Source organism: Mauremys reevesii, linkage group 6 (genome assembly GCF_016161935.1).
Source record: "Mauremys reevesii isolate NIE-2019 linkage group 6, ASM1616193v1, whole genome shotgun sequence".
Taxonomy (NCBI): domain Eukaryota; kingdom Metazoa; phylum Chordata; order Testudines; family Geoemydidae; genus Mauremys; species Mauremys reevesii.
In genome coordinates, this window is record NC_052628.1 from 87,650,426 (window position 1) to 87,664,263 (window position 13,838).

The 13,838-nt window shown below is 42.2% G+C and overlaps 1 protein-coding gene and 1 long non-coding RNA gene across 7 annotated transcripts in view; both read left to right on the forward strand.

Moving 5' to 3' along the window:
* SPATA6L (spermatogenesis associated 6 like) overlaps positions 1–2,710 on the forward strand; it is a 44,085-nt gene extending 41,375 nt beyond the window's left edge. For all 6 annotated transcript variants that reach the window (XM_039543554.1, XM_039543555.1, XM_039543560.1 and 3 more), the window contains one exon: positions 2,532–2,710. The gene's annotated coding sequence lies outside the window, so the exon portion shown is untranslated. The remainder of the gene's footprint in view (positions 1–2,531) is intronic.
* Positions 2,711–9,730: 7,020 nt separating this feature from the next.
* Positions 9,731–13,838, forward strand: part of LOC120408607 — an 87,944-nt gene continuing 83,836 nt past the window's right edge. Inside the window, exon 1 of the long non-coding RNA XR_005600818.1 lies at positions 9,731–9,824. This is a non-coding gene — a long non-coding RNA (uncharacterized LOC120408607). The remainder of the gene's footprint in view (positions 9,825–13,838) is intronic.

Consider the following 13,838-nt stretch of genomic DNA (forward strand, 5'->3'; position numbering starts at 1 on the left):
TAACCTAAATGTCACTCATTTGGATGGGATATTAACATTTTTTATTAATGAAAAACTGGGCAAAATTCTGCTCTCAGTTAATCATGCACAAATTCAACCCTGTTAACTTTAGTTGAGTCGCACACATATAATTGAGGGCTTACCTACAAGGGGGACAAGCCTGGAGCAGCTACTGCAAAAAAACTATTGCAGAAAGTATTCATTTAGACAAGCCCTGAGGGAGCACCTTTCTCCACCTTCCTCTGCAGCTGAGGATGCAATACAACAAAACGGATAGTTCCAACCCTTGGATAACGGAATTGGTCCAATAAAAGATATTACCTCACCCTCCTTGTTTTACTTAACTAGGTTTTGGATAATCAGGGTTTTACTGTAATTCAAATGGGAATTTGATTGGGACACCAGGATTAACAACAATCGGGCTTGCATCCGAAGAAGTGGGTATTCACCCACGAAAGCTCATGCTGCAAAACGTCTGTTAGTCTATAAGGTGCCACAGGATTCTTTGCTGCTGCAACAACAATCACGTTCTTGCAAAAGGAGCCAGAGTATCTTTGATGACCACCCTGCAGCCAGGACCTATCTTTCATGTCTCATTTGAAAGGTGTCCTCTCCCATAGCACAGTGTCCCCAACACTATACAAGGCCATATGTTCAGTAAGGCCTTAAAAAGAAGTGCACCACTTTTCACCGGCACTACTTCCTGCTGCAATAAGGGCATTGCTGGGGTTTTCCCATCCAAATATTGAGACAGTCTCACTCTTAGCTTATGACATCTGACAAGATGACCTCCTAACATGGGAGAATTGCAGACAGCAGCCCCTGTAGTTCTTTCTCCTTTACTATACCTGGCATCCGCGTGAGCAGCCACCAGTGCTGGCAAGACTAGGGTGAACATAAAGGATGGCAAGAAAGGTGGAAATTCCCTACTTGTGTAATTAGCACTGAGATAGCCTATGTGAGCTTCTAGTCATGCTGCTGCTCCTCAGCCTAGGACTATGTTCTCTTCAAGGTGTGCAGTGACTTTAAGAAAAGTTATGTGGATCCTGTTCTGTATGGCTGCTGTCACAATTGATGACACTCTTGAACTGGATGCTGCTTATAACTGTCTCTGAAATGCCAAGTATAATTTAAAATGTAATTTTCACAGATGACAGTAACTGGTTTTCTTATTGCCTGAACTGAGAGGCTAAAGGTTGAATGGGCATGGAAACTGAACAGCTCTCTCACAATCTACAAGTGTTCCCTCTAGGTCAAATTGGAGTCATATGGGGGAGCTTTGTGGTGATGCTTGCACTGCTACTGATTATGCTGTATCTGGTTTATGGATTAACGAACTGCTTCAGTCTCCACCCTAACCAAATTCTCCTATAGCTTATTTAAATCCATCTCATTTTTAACAGGAATCCATCTCTGAGGCTGTACATGGCCAGAGGTGCTTCTCTCAGTGAGAAGTTTCACAGAGCACTGATAGTGCAAGTAACAGTTTCTGCTTGAGAAATGTAAAGTTGCACTAAAGACTTAGTTTGGCTGGTAGAATTACAAGTTCAGACTTAAAATCGAAGGGTTATATAGAGAGTACTTAGGTGGTAAATTTCATGTACTTAATTGCATAGTAATTACATTTTACAACAGAAAATCCTCCTGACAGGACTGGGGTAATTACTATAGGCCAGATTGATCATTTCCATGGAAGATTCATGGGAGCCAGAGAGACTGGGAGGTTTCCCTCAGATTTTTCCGAGATCATTTTGGGGGAGATAGGAAGGGCACAGTGTGTGCAGAGAGTTCAGCCCCAGAACTCCTAAGAGTTGATCCATAGGAAGCCAGGATGGTCTATTCCCCCACACTGACTCCAGGGCCCTGGGTGCCCTAGCAAGCTCCTTGGCAAGCAGTACAGCTGTAATGGAGGCACTTTAACAGGGTTTCCCTCCCGGGCCACTCCCTCTTGAACATCCCTTCCAGGAATTTTGAGGTCAATGGCACAAAAGCAAGCTACAGAAAAAGTAATAAAGCCTTAGGCTCTCTTACCTTTTCAATTGACTCTGCAGTTTTGAAGGGGATAATGTGCATAGCACACTGTCCCATCTGCCCCTCTCCATATGTGGCTTACTGCAGAAACAGAGAATTGGGGTGGTGCCACAGAGTGACTGAATCCCCTTCTTTGGAAGCAAGGTAAGATCTGCACAAAAGGATAATAATCCTGGTCCAAATCCTGTAGACCTGACTCAGGCAAAAGTCACATCAGATTGGGCGGGAGTTTCACCCAAATTAGGAGTGCAGGATTAGGCTCTCTTTGCTTATCTTTTGGGTACGGGAAACATTGTTAACTGGAGATAAATTAATAAGTACATTAAGAGGACTTAATTTTGTGTCCTGTAACTTAAAATAGTTTTTCAAAATTGTATTTCTCTGAGATTACAATTTACAATTACCTAAAAAACTACTTGCCTGGAAAACAGACTTCAAAAATAATTTTTTAAACAAAAATTCTTGGAGCTATTTTGTAATATACACTCTAACTCCTTTAGCAGGGACAACTCAACGACTGCTGGACTCCAATGTGAAGAGTTGAGACGGACATCTCCATCTCAGAGTTGATCAGGGGTTCATTTTCTGTGTGGCATTATGTCTAATCTCTTTCTTAAAGTGAGACTCTGTATTGTGCTGGATAAGCACGTCTGATTAAATGATTGCAGTGTGTGGCTCAGATATTTTCATAAGAGTGTACATATATTAGCTCATTAAGGACTAAAAATAATAATAATGGTGCTGGAGATCTTTGGGCTTTGGTTGTTGGCAGAATTTTCTGCAAGTATCACTTTTGGAATGACCTTACCTGCGACTGTTCCAGCATTAGAACTGACTGTCTAGAATGAGTTGCTTTTTTCAGAAGTCAGTTCTCTTCTCAATATATGCACATCATTCTCGTTGGTGCACTTGTATAGAGAGGAAACAAGACCCTTTGAATACTGAATTACTGTATGACATACATTTTTTCAGACAACCAGTTAAAATGAACCTATGTTAAATGTGTATCCTTTCTTGAAACATTTCTTTTAATAAAATATTTCAAATAATTGCATTAAATAAAATAATTTTATTTAAAATGAAGTTGTAATAAAATTATGAAGATAGCATCTAGAACCTTTTTCTGCATGTTTAACTGTAGGCTTGTCTGGTGAAGCATCATTTATGGTGTTATGCTAAGTTATTATTCATAATAATACAAGAGAATTATTGTCAGAGGCTTGCCAAGTACAAACCAACCACACAGGGTACAGAGAAATAAGAGAAAGTCATAGATGCAAACATTGGAAAGGAATTATAAGAGATCTTTGGAGGGAAACTAAAAGTTCTGCTGTAGCCCCACTAAAATGCATTGGAGAGAGTCAGAATGAAAACAGTGGCATCATCCCTTCCAGTGCCTTGATCCTACCAAGATCTATGCATATGGTTAGCTTTTTGCGGTGAATGGGACTGCTCACAGTGTGTAAAGCTAAGCACATGCTCTGTCTTTGCAGGATGAGAGCCTAACTAAAGACTGTGAGTCCGACTGTCCTCATAGACTTATAGACTTTAAGGGAAGGGACCATCATGATCATCTAGTCTGACCTCCAGCTAACCCTTAAATGAACCAGTCTTACTCATGCAGGTGGTTGTTTGTTGGCATCCTTTCATCTGTGAGAGACGGTGGGAATTGCAGCCTATGATGTAGATGGTTTGCAATGTCTCATGTGACTGAATAGTCCAATCCAAGATTTGCATGATCTTTGGCAGTTATTGCAAATTTATGTATCTTTGTTGGGAGCTCCTTGCTTCCTACGGGCTCTTTTCTCTTCAAGCTGTAGGAGCCAGCTCCTGTCATGGACTTTGATACCCTGATGGCGACAACGGCACCACTTGTTATGATCACTTGCCAAGATTTCCCATTGGTCAGGATCAATTCCAAATTCCTTCATATCTCGCTTGCATGTGTCTTTATAGCGAAGCTTGGGACGTCCTGTTGTTCTTGTTCCCTCTGATAGCTCCCCGTATAGCATGTCCTTGGATATACGTCCGTATTCCAACCTACTCAGATGGCCCAGCCAGTGCAGTCATCTTTGCTTGAGCAGGGCTGTCACATTTTGGTAAATTTGCCCTTTAAAGAACCTCTGTGTTGGTGGCTTACTCAACACCAAATGGCAGGATAGTGTGGCGTAAACAACGTAGGTGGAAACTGTTTAACCTTTTCTCCCAATGAGCATAAGTTGTCCATCTTTCCTCACCATACATGAGAGTGCTGAGGACGCAAGCTTGGTACACTAGCATTTTGGTTTTAATAGTAAGCTTCGAGTTGTTCCTTGCTCTTTTAGTTAGTCTGCTAAAGGTGATGGCGGACTTTCCAATGTGAACATTTAGTAGCCTGCATTTCATGCAGGTAGCCTCATTGAATTCAGCAAGTCTGGTTATTCTATAGCTGTACATAGGATCCATAGGCTGTAAGCTCAGCTTTGTATAGGAAGGAGAGAATGAACTGAGCCCAGTCAGGAGTCTGTTCTATAACAAAATCCATGTTACGTAATATTCCATTAGAAGAACACCCCATTTCAGAAAATAATTTAACCTTATCAAGAAGCACTCTTTTGTTGGTGAGATCTGGCCTTTTCAGAGTCATAATATGAACTGCCTTGTCTGGTCTCTGGAAACCAGCTCTATTGCCCTCGACTGATGGCTTTAGTCTATCAGCCCCATGGGTTTTGTGAGAGTTTTAAACCATTGACTGACAAAGAGATGGTAAAGGGCAAATGACACCATTCAGACATGAGAACAGAATAAATAAATACAGAAAAAGACCATTTTCAGTTTACCATTCATCTGAATGGGAGTCTGCAATACTGTACTACATCTGCCGCTGTGGGAAGCTGTGTGAAGATGTAAATCAGCAGCACTCCCCAGGGGATCCCCACATGTGAGAGCACTGCTGCCTTCTTCTAAGGTCCAGGGCCAGACTGCTAAGACAGTAGTTTCCTAAGGAAAGTAAGTAAATGCTTGAGTTTTCCTGCAAGACTGTGGGTAGGAGAATGGAAGAAACCAGCTCTGTAGTGTGCATCTTGCCTTTAGGCATCCATATTAGACTTTATTATAATTAGGATAAGTGACTGAGTTAACTCTTCATTATCTGTTCCCTGTGGGCTACTTCTTGCTCAGGGCTGATTTGTTGCATCATAGGACTGCTCATGTGAATAAGGCATAGGCGTCAACTTCTCCTAGTGCCGGTGGGTGCTCACACCTCCCCACCCGCGGCTCCACCCCTGCCACACCCCCATTCCAACCCCTTCCCCAAAGTCCCCACCCCAACTCCGCCCCTCCGTGCCCTTATTTGACTCCTTCCCCAAATCTCCGCCCCAGCCCCACTTCTTCCCCACCTCCTCCCTTGAGCGCGCCACGTTCCTGCTCTTGCCCTCTCCCTCACACAGCTTGTTATGCCGTGAAACAGCTGTTTCTCGGTGGCAAGCGCTGGGAGGAGAAGTGGGGATGTCGCACTCAGGGGAGGAGGCAGTGGCGGAGGTGAGCTGAGGCAGAGGTGAGCTGGAGCGGGGCGGGGAGCTGCCGGTGGGTGCAGAGCACCCACCAATTTTTCCTCGTGGGTGCTCCAGCCCCGGAGCACCCACAGAGTTAGCGCCTCTGGAGTAAGGGTTAGCAGGATCACACTCACAGTCATGCTTGTCCAATTCTCAGGAGTGCAATGGGAATAATAAAGTAGGAACGAACAAAAACTATTTTTAAAGCCTTTAAGATTCTCATTGCAGGCATTTTATAGACTGCTGCGGTAGAGGAGTGTAAAGGATCACGTCATTTGCAGACTTCAACAGTCACTTTGTTTAGGCTGTTCAGCTGCTGTGTGGTATTTATCCAAACTGCGTGTTGCTGACTTCTCTTTGGGTTTGAAGGCTTTTTCTTTGCAATCCGTGAAAAGCTTTTCAGAAATAGAAAGGTCATTCATGAATTAATCAGAAGCTAATGAAAAGTCAGGGTAATGATCTCATATCTATAGAAATGAGCTCAGTACCATGTCAGCTGCTGGTAGTAACCAACACACAGCTGTTTCCTTACCAGCACTCCCTTATTTGAAATGTGGAAGTTTTGCATATTATTTTTAGCAGTGAGATGCTAAGTCTGGTACTGGCAGAAGGAGGCACTAGAAGGTCTAATAAATCTTTTCCATCTATGACCCCTGTAGGTTTGACTCTGCCCGACCAAGACTAGAATTGACGTCTGTCCTGCAGGCCTCATCATTCCCACCCTCATCGTGCCTTGTCTCTCCCATATAATGTCTCACTTAGCACCTGCATTCTCTAGTAAGAATTCTATTACACCCCCTCAGGACCAAATCAGCAAAACCTATTGTCTCTCTCTCTCAGCTACTGTAAGTGACATGAGGGACACCCGGCCCCAGGAACTGTGTAGTATTGATGGCCATGGCTAGTCCAGAAACCAAGGGCCAGGTAAACATAGGATCTGCGCAAATGCCCCCTGCAAATGCCCCTGAGAAGGCCCCCTGCAGCAGAAAGTCGGCCTTGCGCGGGGTTGTGGAAAGCATGATGTACTCAGTCTCCTCTCTGCTGAGGGTCACACAGCCAGACAGCTAAGTCCCCAGAATGATTGATGCTGGCCAGGGAAAGAACGTGCCCAAAGAAGTTTATGCAGCACATACCCACTGCAGTTTCCACCTGCAGGACTTGTATAATGTCTGGGTGGAGATTAAATCAGCCCTTCCCTGGAAGAACTCACTTCCGCTGAGTGACCTTCTCCAGGCTGAATCCCCACTCTGGATTCCCTTCACCAGCAGGAGTTAATTTAGCCTGAACCCAAGAATCACAGAATCACAGCAAGCAAACCTGGAGAAAGACAGGTCATCCATTCCATCCTCCTGCCAGTGAAGGATTGCTCTTTCAGGGATGTTTTCTATATTTTGGGGTGCTAGTAGTACAGTCTTGTTTAAAATGGAGTTTGTCTTACTTTCTTTAAGACTATTCCCTGTATGGCAGCCTTATACCATCCTCAGTCTAATGGGTTTTCCAACTTTGCTTATGTTTTGAATATTGTAAAAATAAGATTAACACAAGTACTGCAACAGAAACCAAATGTTGGCTTTAGTTTTCCTTCATTTGGGGCCAGTTATTTGAAATGGCCTCTGGATTTGTGTGCTGATGTTTTTATGCACTTACTTTTTGCCTTTTAATTCTCAGGTGGGCAAAATTCCATTGTGGATTCACAAATGTATTTGCACATACAAAGCAGGTAGATTGGTGAGTTAGGTGCTGGGTTCTGAGTCCTTTCAACTCCTTTTGAAGTGAATGGAAATGAAGGGTGCTCAGCACCTCGTAGGCCTCAATTTCTCACTCTGTGCATGCAAACACTTTGGGCACCCTTGTTCAAGTTTTGCACAATCTCAAAAGTAAGCACCAAAATAGAAGTGTGCAAATTTGAAGGATGGTTGAAACGCCTTCAAGTATTTTGTCCTTATCATGCAATTTTACTCTAAAAAAAGTACTTCAAATTTGTTAGATCTACTGCTTGTGTACATTCATGATCATAGATGCTTACTTCAGTGGGAAAATATATATTTTTATTGCTTTTCATTTTCTAGGTACTGCAGAGCCATCACAGCTATGAGTGAATGAGCTGGATTAGTTTCTGTCTCTCACATACTCAACAGGTTTATTAATGATATTCTAGCTGCAGGGCCAAATTCTGCCTTCCCTTTTTCCTGTGCAAACTCAGTGTCTTCAGTGTGGTTGTATGTGTGTTGGCACAATCTGTGTTACACTAGATAATGTACAAGCCCTCTCCACCCCCAAAGCAAACAAAAAAACACCTCTTCCCAATAACAACAAAAACCCACCCAGCTTGTCTCTCAGATTCCAGATGAAATCTTTTTGCCAGAAGCTGGGAATGAGCAACAGGGGATAGATCACTTGATGTTTACCTATTCTGTTCGTTCCCATTGGGGCACCTGGCACTGGCCACTGTTGAAAGACAGGATACTGGGCTAGATGGACCTTTGGTCTGATCCAGTAGGGCCATTCCTATGTTCTTCTGGTAAATTGAATGAGTGATCTACATATTTTAAAACAATAAAGATTAATGGTAAAAACAGAAGTGAGACGTTGCAGGTTTATTGTGTTTCAAAATGTACATCTTTAAGTCAGTAGTCAATTTAACTGGCAGGAAACAGTTTCCTGACTGTTTTAGAACCTAAAGAGCTCTAAAATTAGTCTCTAAGACCCTTCCTGGCTCTGAAGTCAGTTCACTTAAGATTCATAAACATACATTTTACTTTTGTAAATGAAATATGACAGAATATTACAGCAAAATGTTTTAAATCATAGTTTTATATTGTGATGGGCATCTGGTTCTGGGGTGTTATTTCTTGTTAAGGTGTATTAATCTGGCAACAACTAATTTATTATTTATTATGATAAAGTGTGCTTTGGGATTTCTCTAGTAAAAATGTGTAAGGGATACAATAAATGTGGAAAGATGTTCTGATTCTGAAGGTAAAGTTTCTCTTCATGATATATCATAGCTAAGGCAGGAACTCAGGACACTGGGGACCAGTTTTGACATTGGTGCAAAACTCAAGAGCATGTACAAATCCCAGTAATCCATACTGATGTGTATCCTGAGTGGAGGGTAAGCCCTTAGAGGTTATTGGTGGAGGTAATGCAGATTGATCTTGCAGAGTCGAGGCAGCATGCCTGGCCAAACATTGTCATTAAAAAGAGATTGCTGCACCTCACTAGCACTGAGCATGTGCTGGGTGTAGTTAAGTGAGGGAAGGCAAAGATGGCTTATGCCTCCCCTGGTCCTGGAGCTGCTCGTATTGACACTGTAGAGCAGTTCCCTAGGGAGCATTCCTCCATTTGGGGAGAGGCTGAGAGCATCACTCTGTGGTCCGGCTCCCTTCCACCTACAGCCAGGCACAACACCCCCGGCACCTCTCCCCCCCCACACACCCTGTGTGGCAGTGGGCAATGTGTGTACCAACAGGGGCTGGTGTAAGAGCAACATAGCAAGCCTTCCCCCAGTCCCGGAGTCCCCAACACCAGGACAATCCTGGCTTTGCCTCGCTGACTGCACAGAGATCTTGGCAGGGCAGAGGATTTGGCCCATAGAATGGAAATTGGGAGTTGCAGACTCACCTTAGTGGTGGCAGGAAGGATGGAAACAAGTTATGGTTGTGCTCTATAATAAAAAGAACCTTGATTTTTTTTCATTTAAATATTCATCACTGAATGAATTGAACCACGCTATAGCAGTTCAGGAAAGAATTACCCCTTACAACGCATCCCTGTTTTGCTAAGAAACTCTGTGCCTTGCATAGTTCTGGCCTGCAATTCATTTGTTCTGGTCTGCTTTGCCCCGAGGAAGGAGAATGGCTTTGAGCCTCAAACTTCATCCCCTCCATTACATTAGCTTTTTGTGTGTGTATGTTTGGCTTTGTGACACTATTGACATAATATCCCAGTCTTCTCTGACCAGGTGGAAGTAAAGGGAAACCAAAACCATTCACCCATGAAATGACAAGTCAAAGGAAAGAAAAATGAAGAAACAAAAACAGCTTTTGCAACGTCCCATTCATCTCAATGGGACGCTGCACTACTACATTTCTGCCACCAGGTGGGGCAGTATGAGGTTATAAATCAGCGATACTGGCATGGGGTCCAATCACCTGATGCCAAAATGGCATCTCACAACAGTGAGCAAGCGCAGCTGGTCTTCTAGTGTGCTCCTGGATCCAGCGGAGAGCTAAAACAGTAGGAAAGAAGTTTCTTCAGGTAAGCAAGTGCCCAAGTCTCACTCTGTAATGTTGTGGGCAGGAGGAGACTGGAAGACCCAGCTCTTCAGTGTGCTTCCTGTTTCACTTGTTGGGCTTCAGGGAAGAGATGTTACACCATTAGGATAATCTTTTGGAGTTACCCTTCAGTGACTTTCCACCTCCTTGAGCTTTCTCTTCTTCAGGGGTGATGGCTTTGTCACAGTTGCTGCCTTTGGCAGACCATTGGACCCTTAATATGAACATTGCTTGTGGCTCGTTAACTAGGGTGTGACTGCTTTATATACCCAGTATTAAAATACACCACATATACTGAGACTTGCTAATGTAGATGTTGGCTATTTCATCTTAGCATATTTCAAGAGTGTTCTAAAATAGCTGATTCACAGTCTAGGAGTGAAGGCTGAGAGCATGTGAAAGTGTGTAGCTAAAACTGAGCTGTCAAGATATGCTTCAGGCTAGTTTACAGCAGAGTGTAAATTTTTTTGCAAATTACTTGGATTCTCTACTACTGGATGTTAGAGGCCCCAGAAGTCTAGCTATGCACAGAAGCAATGTGATCCTTGTCTATATAAATATGTGCTACAGTGATTGCTAGAGAAATCTGAATAATTATGTGAAATTATTGGAATAAATTGTTCAAATGTTATTTGCCAGCTCTAGCATCTATTATACAGGGATAGGGTATTTGCATGTTAGTTGTATTAGGGCTATTAATTCTTTCTTCTAAATGAGGGTAGGTGCCATAGCAGTGGTTTTTGTTCTATTGTAATTGAATATAGAGTAATCTGCAGGAACATGTGACTCTTGCTGTTATTACTATTTATTTAGAGTAATAACTAGGAGCTCCAATCAAGAATCAGGCTCCATTGTGATGGTGTGTGCGCCACAAGTATCAAGGAAGACATTCTGTGCCCCAGAAAGCTCCCAATATAAATACCAGACAGGACAAACTGGATAGGGATGGGCTAGGAGGACTAGGGAACAGAAAAACAGACCGTTCAGAAGAAAAAGAGAAGTCACAGTTTACCACTTGTCTGTGTGCACAGGATTGAGCCATAACTTTATTAAAAGACATTGTCAATCTGTTTCACTCCTTGTATTGACATTGCTTAAAACAAGGCAAATCCAAGCCAGTACGTTGTACATATTAAGGAATATGCATTAATAGTTTTCAGTTAATGCTTGGTTCCTTGGCATTGTTTGGTTTGAGTCGCTAAAGACTCAAAACAATTATTTTTTAAATGTTAGTTGGTCTGTGCTTTGATCTTACACTGGTATAACTCAGGAGTAATGGTGTCACACCTATGTAACAGTGATGGTGAGCATGTTTTCAGTATTTAAACAGCTGCCTGAGATACTTCATAGGATTATGTTCCTTTAAGGACAGTCAATTGGTAGCTTAAAAAAAAAAAGGCTGAGATGCTATTTAATTACAAAGTATAGTTCAGAATTATAGTACTGCAATGACATTGTAAAGAGAGGGGCCAATCATAATTTTGCCCTGCTTGAGAAACTGTAGTTTTTCATTCCCTAAAGTTTTTTGCTATGTCAGTTCACATCTTCCCTGAAGTAATCTGCAGTCACTCATCACACTTCGGAAAAACTGGTGTCAGCAAATGAAGATAATTAACTGAGTCTCCTGGACACTCACTTTTTCAGAGGGCTCTAGGCTCTTATTTCATCATTAATTCCCTTTGGGACAGGTGATATGCTGTTTCCATATTCCATGTGGAGTTGAACTCCTGAGATAAGTCTCCACGTAATGAGAAGCAAAAAAAAAGCTTGGAATTTTGTCTCATCTCTCTTCTTAAAGCAGGTAAACTTCAAAGGCCATTCATTTCCATTTCATTGTTATCTGTCTCTCTGAGCCAGGAAAACTGTCTCCAAACTGTCATTTTCTGAGATTGTTTATCACAGATCAGATTTATGTATCTCTTTGCATCCCAAGATGGATTGTTCCCATCTTGGTGCAGAGATGACCCTCTTATTTGGGTTTAAACTAAAACACCCTCTAAAGAGGGATGTCAGTGATTTGCAGTGGTGACATTCATCACCAAGGGAGATTTCTTCTCCCTGCATTTCTCTTGCACACAGAATGGGTCTCCTTATAGTCCAGAGGCTGGTTTTCAGAAATTGCAAGTTACAGGGGAGCTAGTAAGGAGATGGAGCAGAGGACAGGAATTTATAACAGCTAATACAGGTCACACAGGGAGGCTACTGACATGTTGCATGACAGGCATGTTGCATGTCAGTCAAATTTACTTAGGCATCAGAATTCACTGAGATTGTAGGGCTCCCTTTATATCACCACTGACATCCATCTGCTGACAGTGTCTCCTCTCAGGAATGAGACCAAAGCTCTGCCCGAGTCACTGCTCATGAAGTTTGTTATTTTGGGGCAACCTGCATTCTTTTCCTGCTCCCAAGAGCAGAGATTCTTTCATTCCCAGAGATGTGCAGACAGCAGGTATTAGCCCCCAAATTAACGCCGTTATAGTTGCATTGAAATGTGATACTGTACAAAGAAAAATCAAAGAAAAGCATTGAAACCATCTCAACTAGGCAAGGACATAAAAGCCAATGATAATATGGTCCAGAAAACATACATTCTGTCAGCCTCATAGATTCACAGTATTCACAGGCCAGAAGGGACCATTGTGATCATCTAATATGACCTCCTGCGTAGCACAGGCCATAGGACTTCTCTGAATCTCTAGTGTGATGTGGTAAATCCATGACATTGGTATTTTTATGCCATATGTTACCTTGTCGACTCTGAAACCTATTGAGTTTGCTTGTAGCTTATGCAGTATTAATACTCCCTTGTTTATTCTCAGTTGTTGGACATCTAAATCAGTCAGTATGAGCAAGCATCTCTTTAGTCCCTTTTGTATGGATCTCTAAAAGAGCGGGGATGAAGCAACAGCTTTCTCTCTCCTGTTATTGGGTGCCTCTGCTTTCAGTCATAAGAGCGGCCATTACAAAATAATAGGGAAAACCTATTATTATTTCCTAAATAAACCTTGCAGGCTCTAGCTAAGACTTGATGTCATTGGTGTCATAGGACTTCATTTGGGGAAGAGGAGGACGCTATCTTCAGTGGTAGAATCCGATTAACTTTGGTTTTGGCTTTTTGGTGCTTTTTAAAGATAAAATAAGGTGACCTTGGAATATCCTAATGTTTTCTCTCAAAGGAATCAGAACTTTTACTTCATGTTTGATCAGTTGGAAGAAGATCAAAGTAATCTTCTTTAAAAATTGCTGCTTTAAATGTTTGTCCATGATCAGCACGTTGTGGAAGTGATTTATAGAAATGAAAAGCAATGGCAGAACTCCTTATTTCCACTTCGATACTCCACAGTGCACAGCCACAGGGCTGTAGTTTTCAATTCATTTTGATCAATAGTGTCACTTAACCTTGGAAGGAGTAAAATCCCACATAGCAGGAGAAGGACGCAGCTTCTTCTTTCCACTCCCATATTTCTTGAATAAGTCTACCACAGAGTTCCAAATATGTTTCTCCTGTCTGTCAATTAAGAATCTTTAACATGAAAATTCCATTTGGATGCAATATCTGGAAGAGGAAAGGGCTGGAACAGTTTATGGGGTGCAGTGATACAGATTAGAACTATTGTAAAGAATTCTCATCTCTCTGAAAAAAGGGTGTAGAAACAGATGGCGATTTGCAGTCTGAAATAACAGGAACTCTGTTAAAGACAATAACAGAAAAGGTGGAAATGCTTAATTACTTCTTTGTTTCAGTTTTCACCAAGAAGGTTGGTGGCGATTGGACATCTAACATAGTGAATGCCAGTGAAAATGAGATAGGACCAGAGTCTGAAATAGGGAAAGAACAAGGCAAAAATTACTTAGACAAGTTAGATGTCTTCAAGTCACCAGGGCCTGATGAAATGCATCCTAGAATACTCGAGGAGATATCTGAGCCATTAGCAATTATCTTTGAAAAGTCATGGAAGACAGGAGACATTCCAGAAGACTGGAAAAGGGTAAA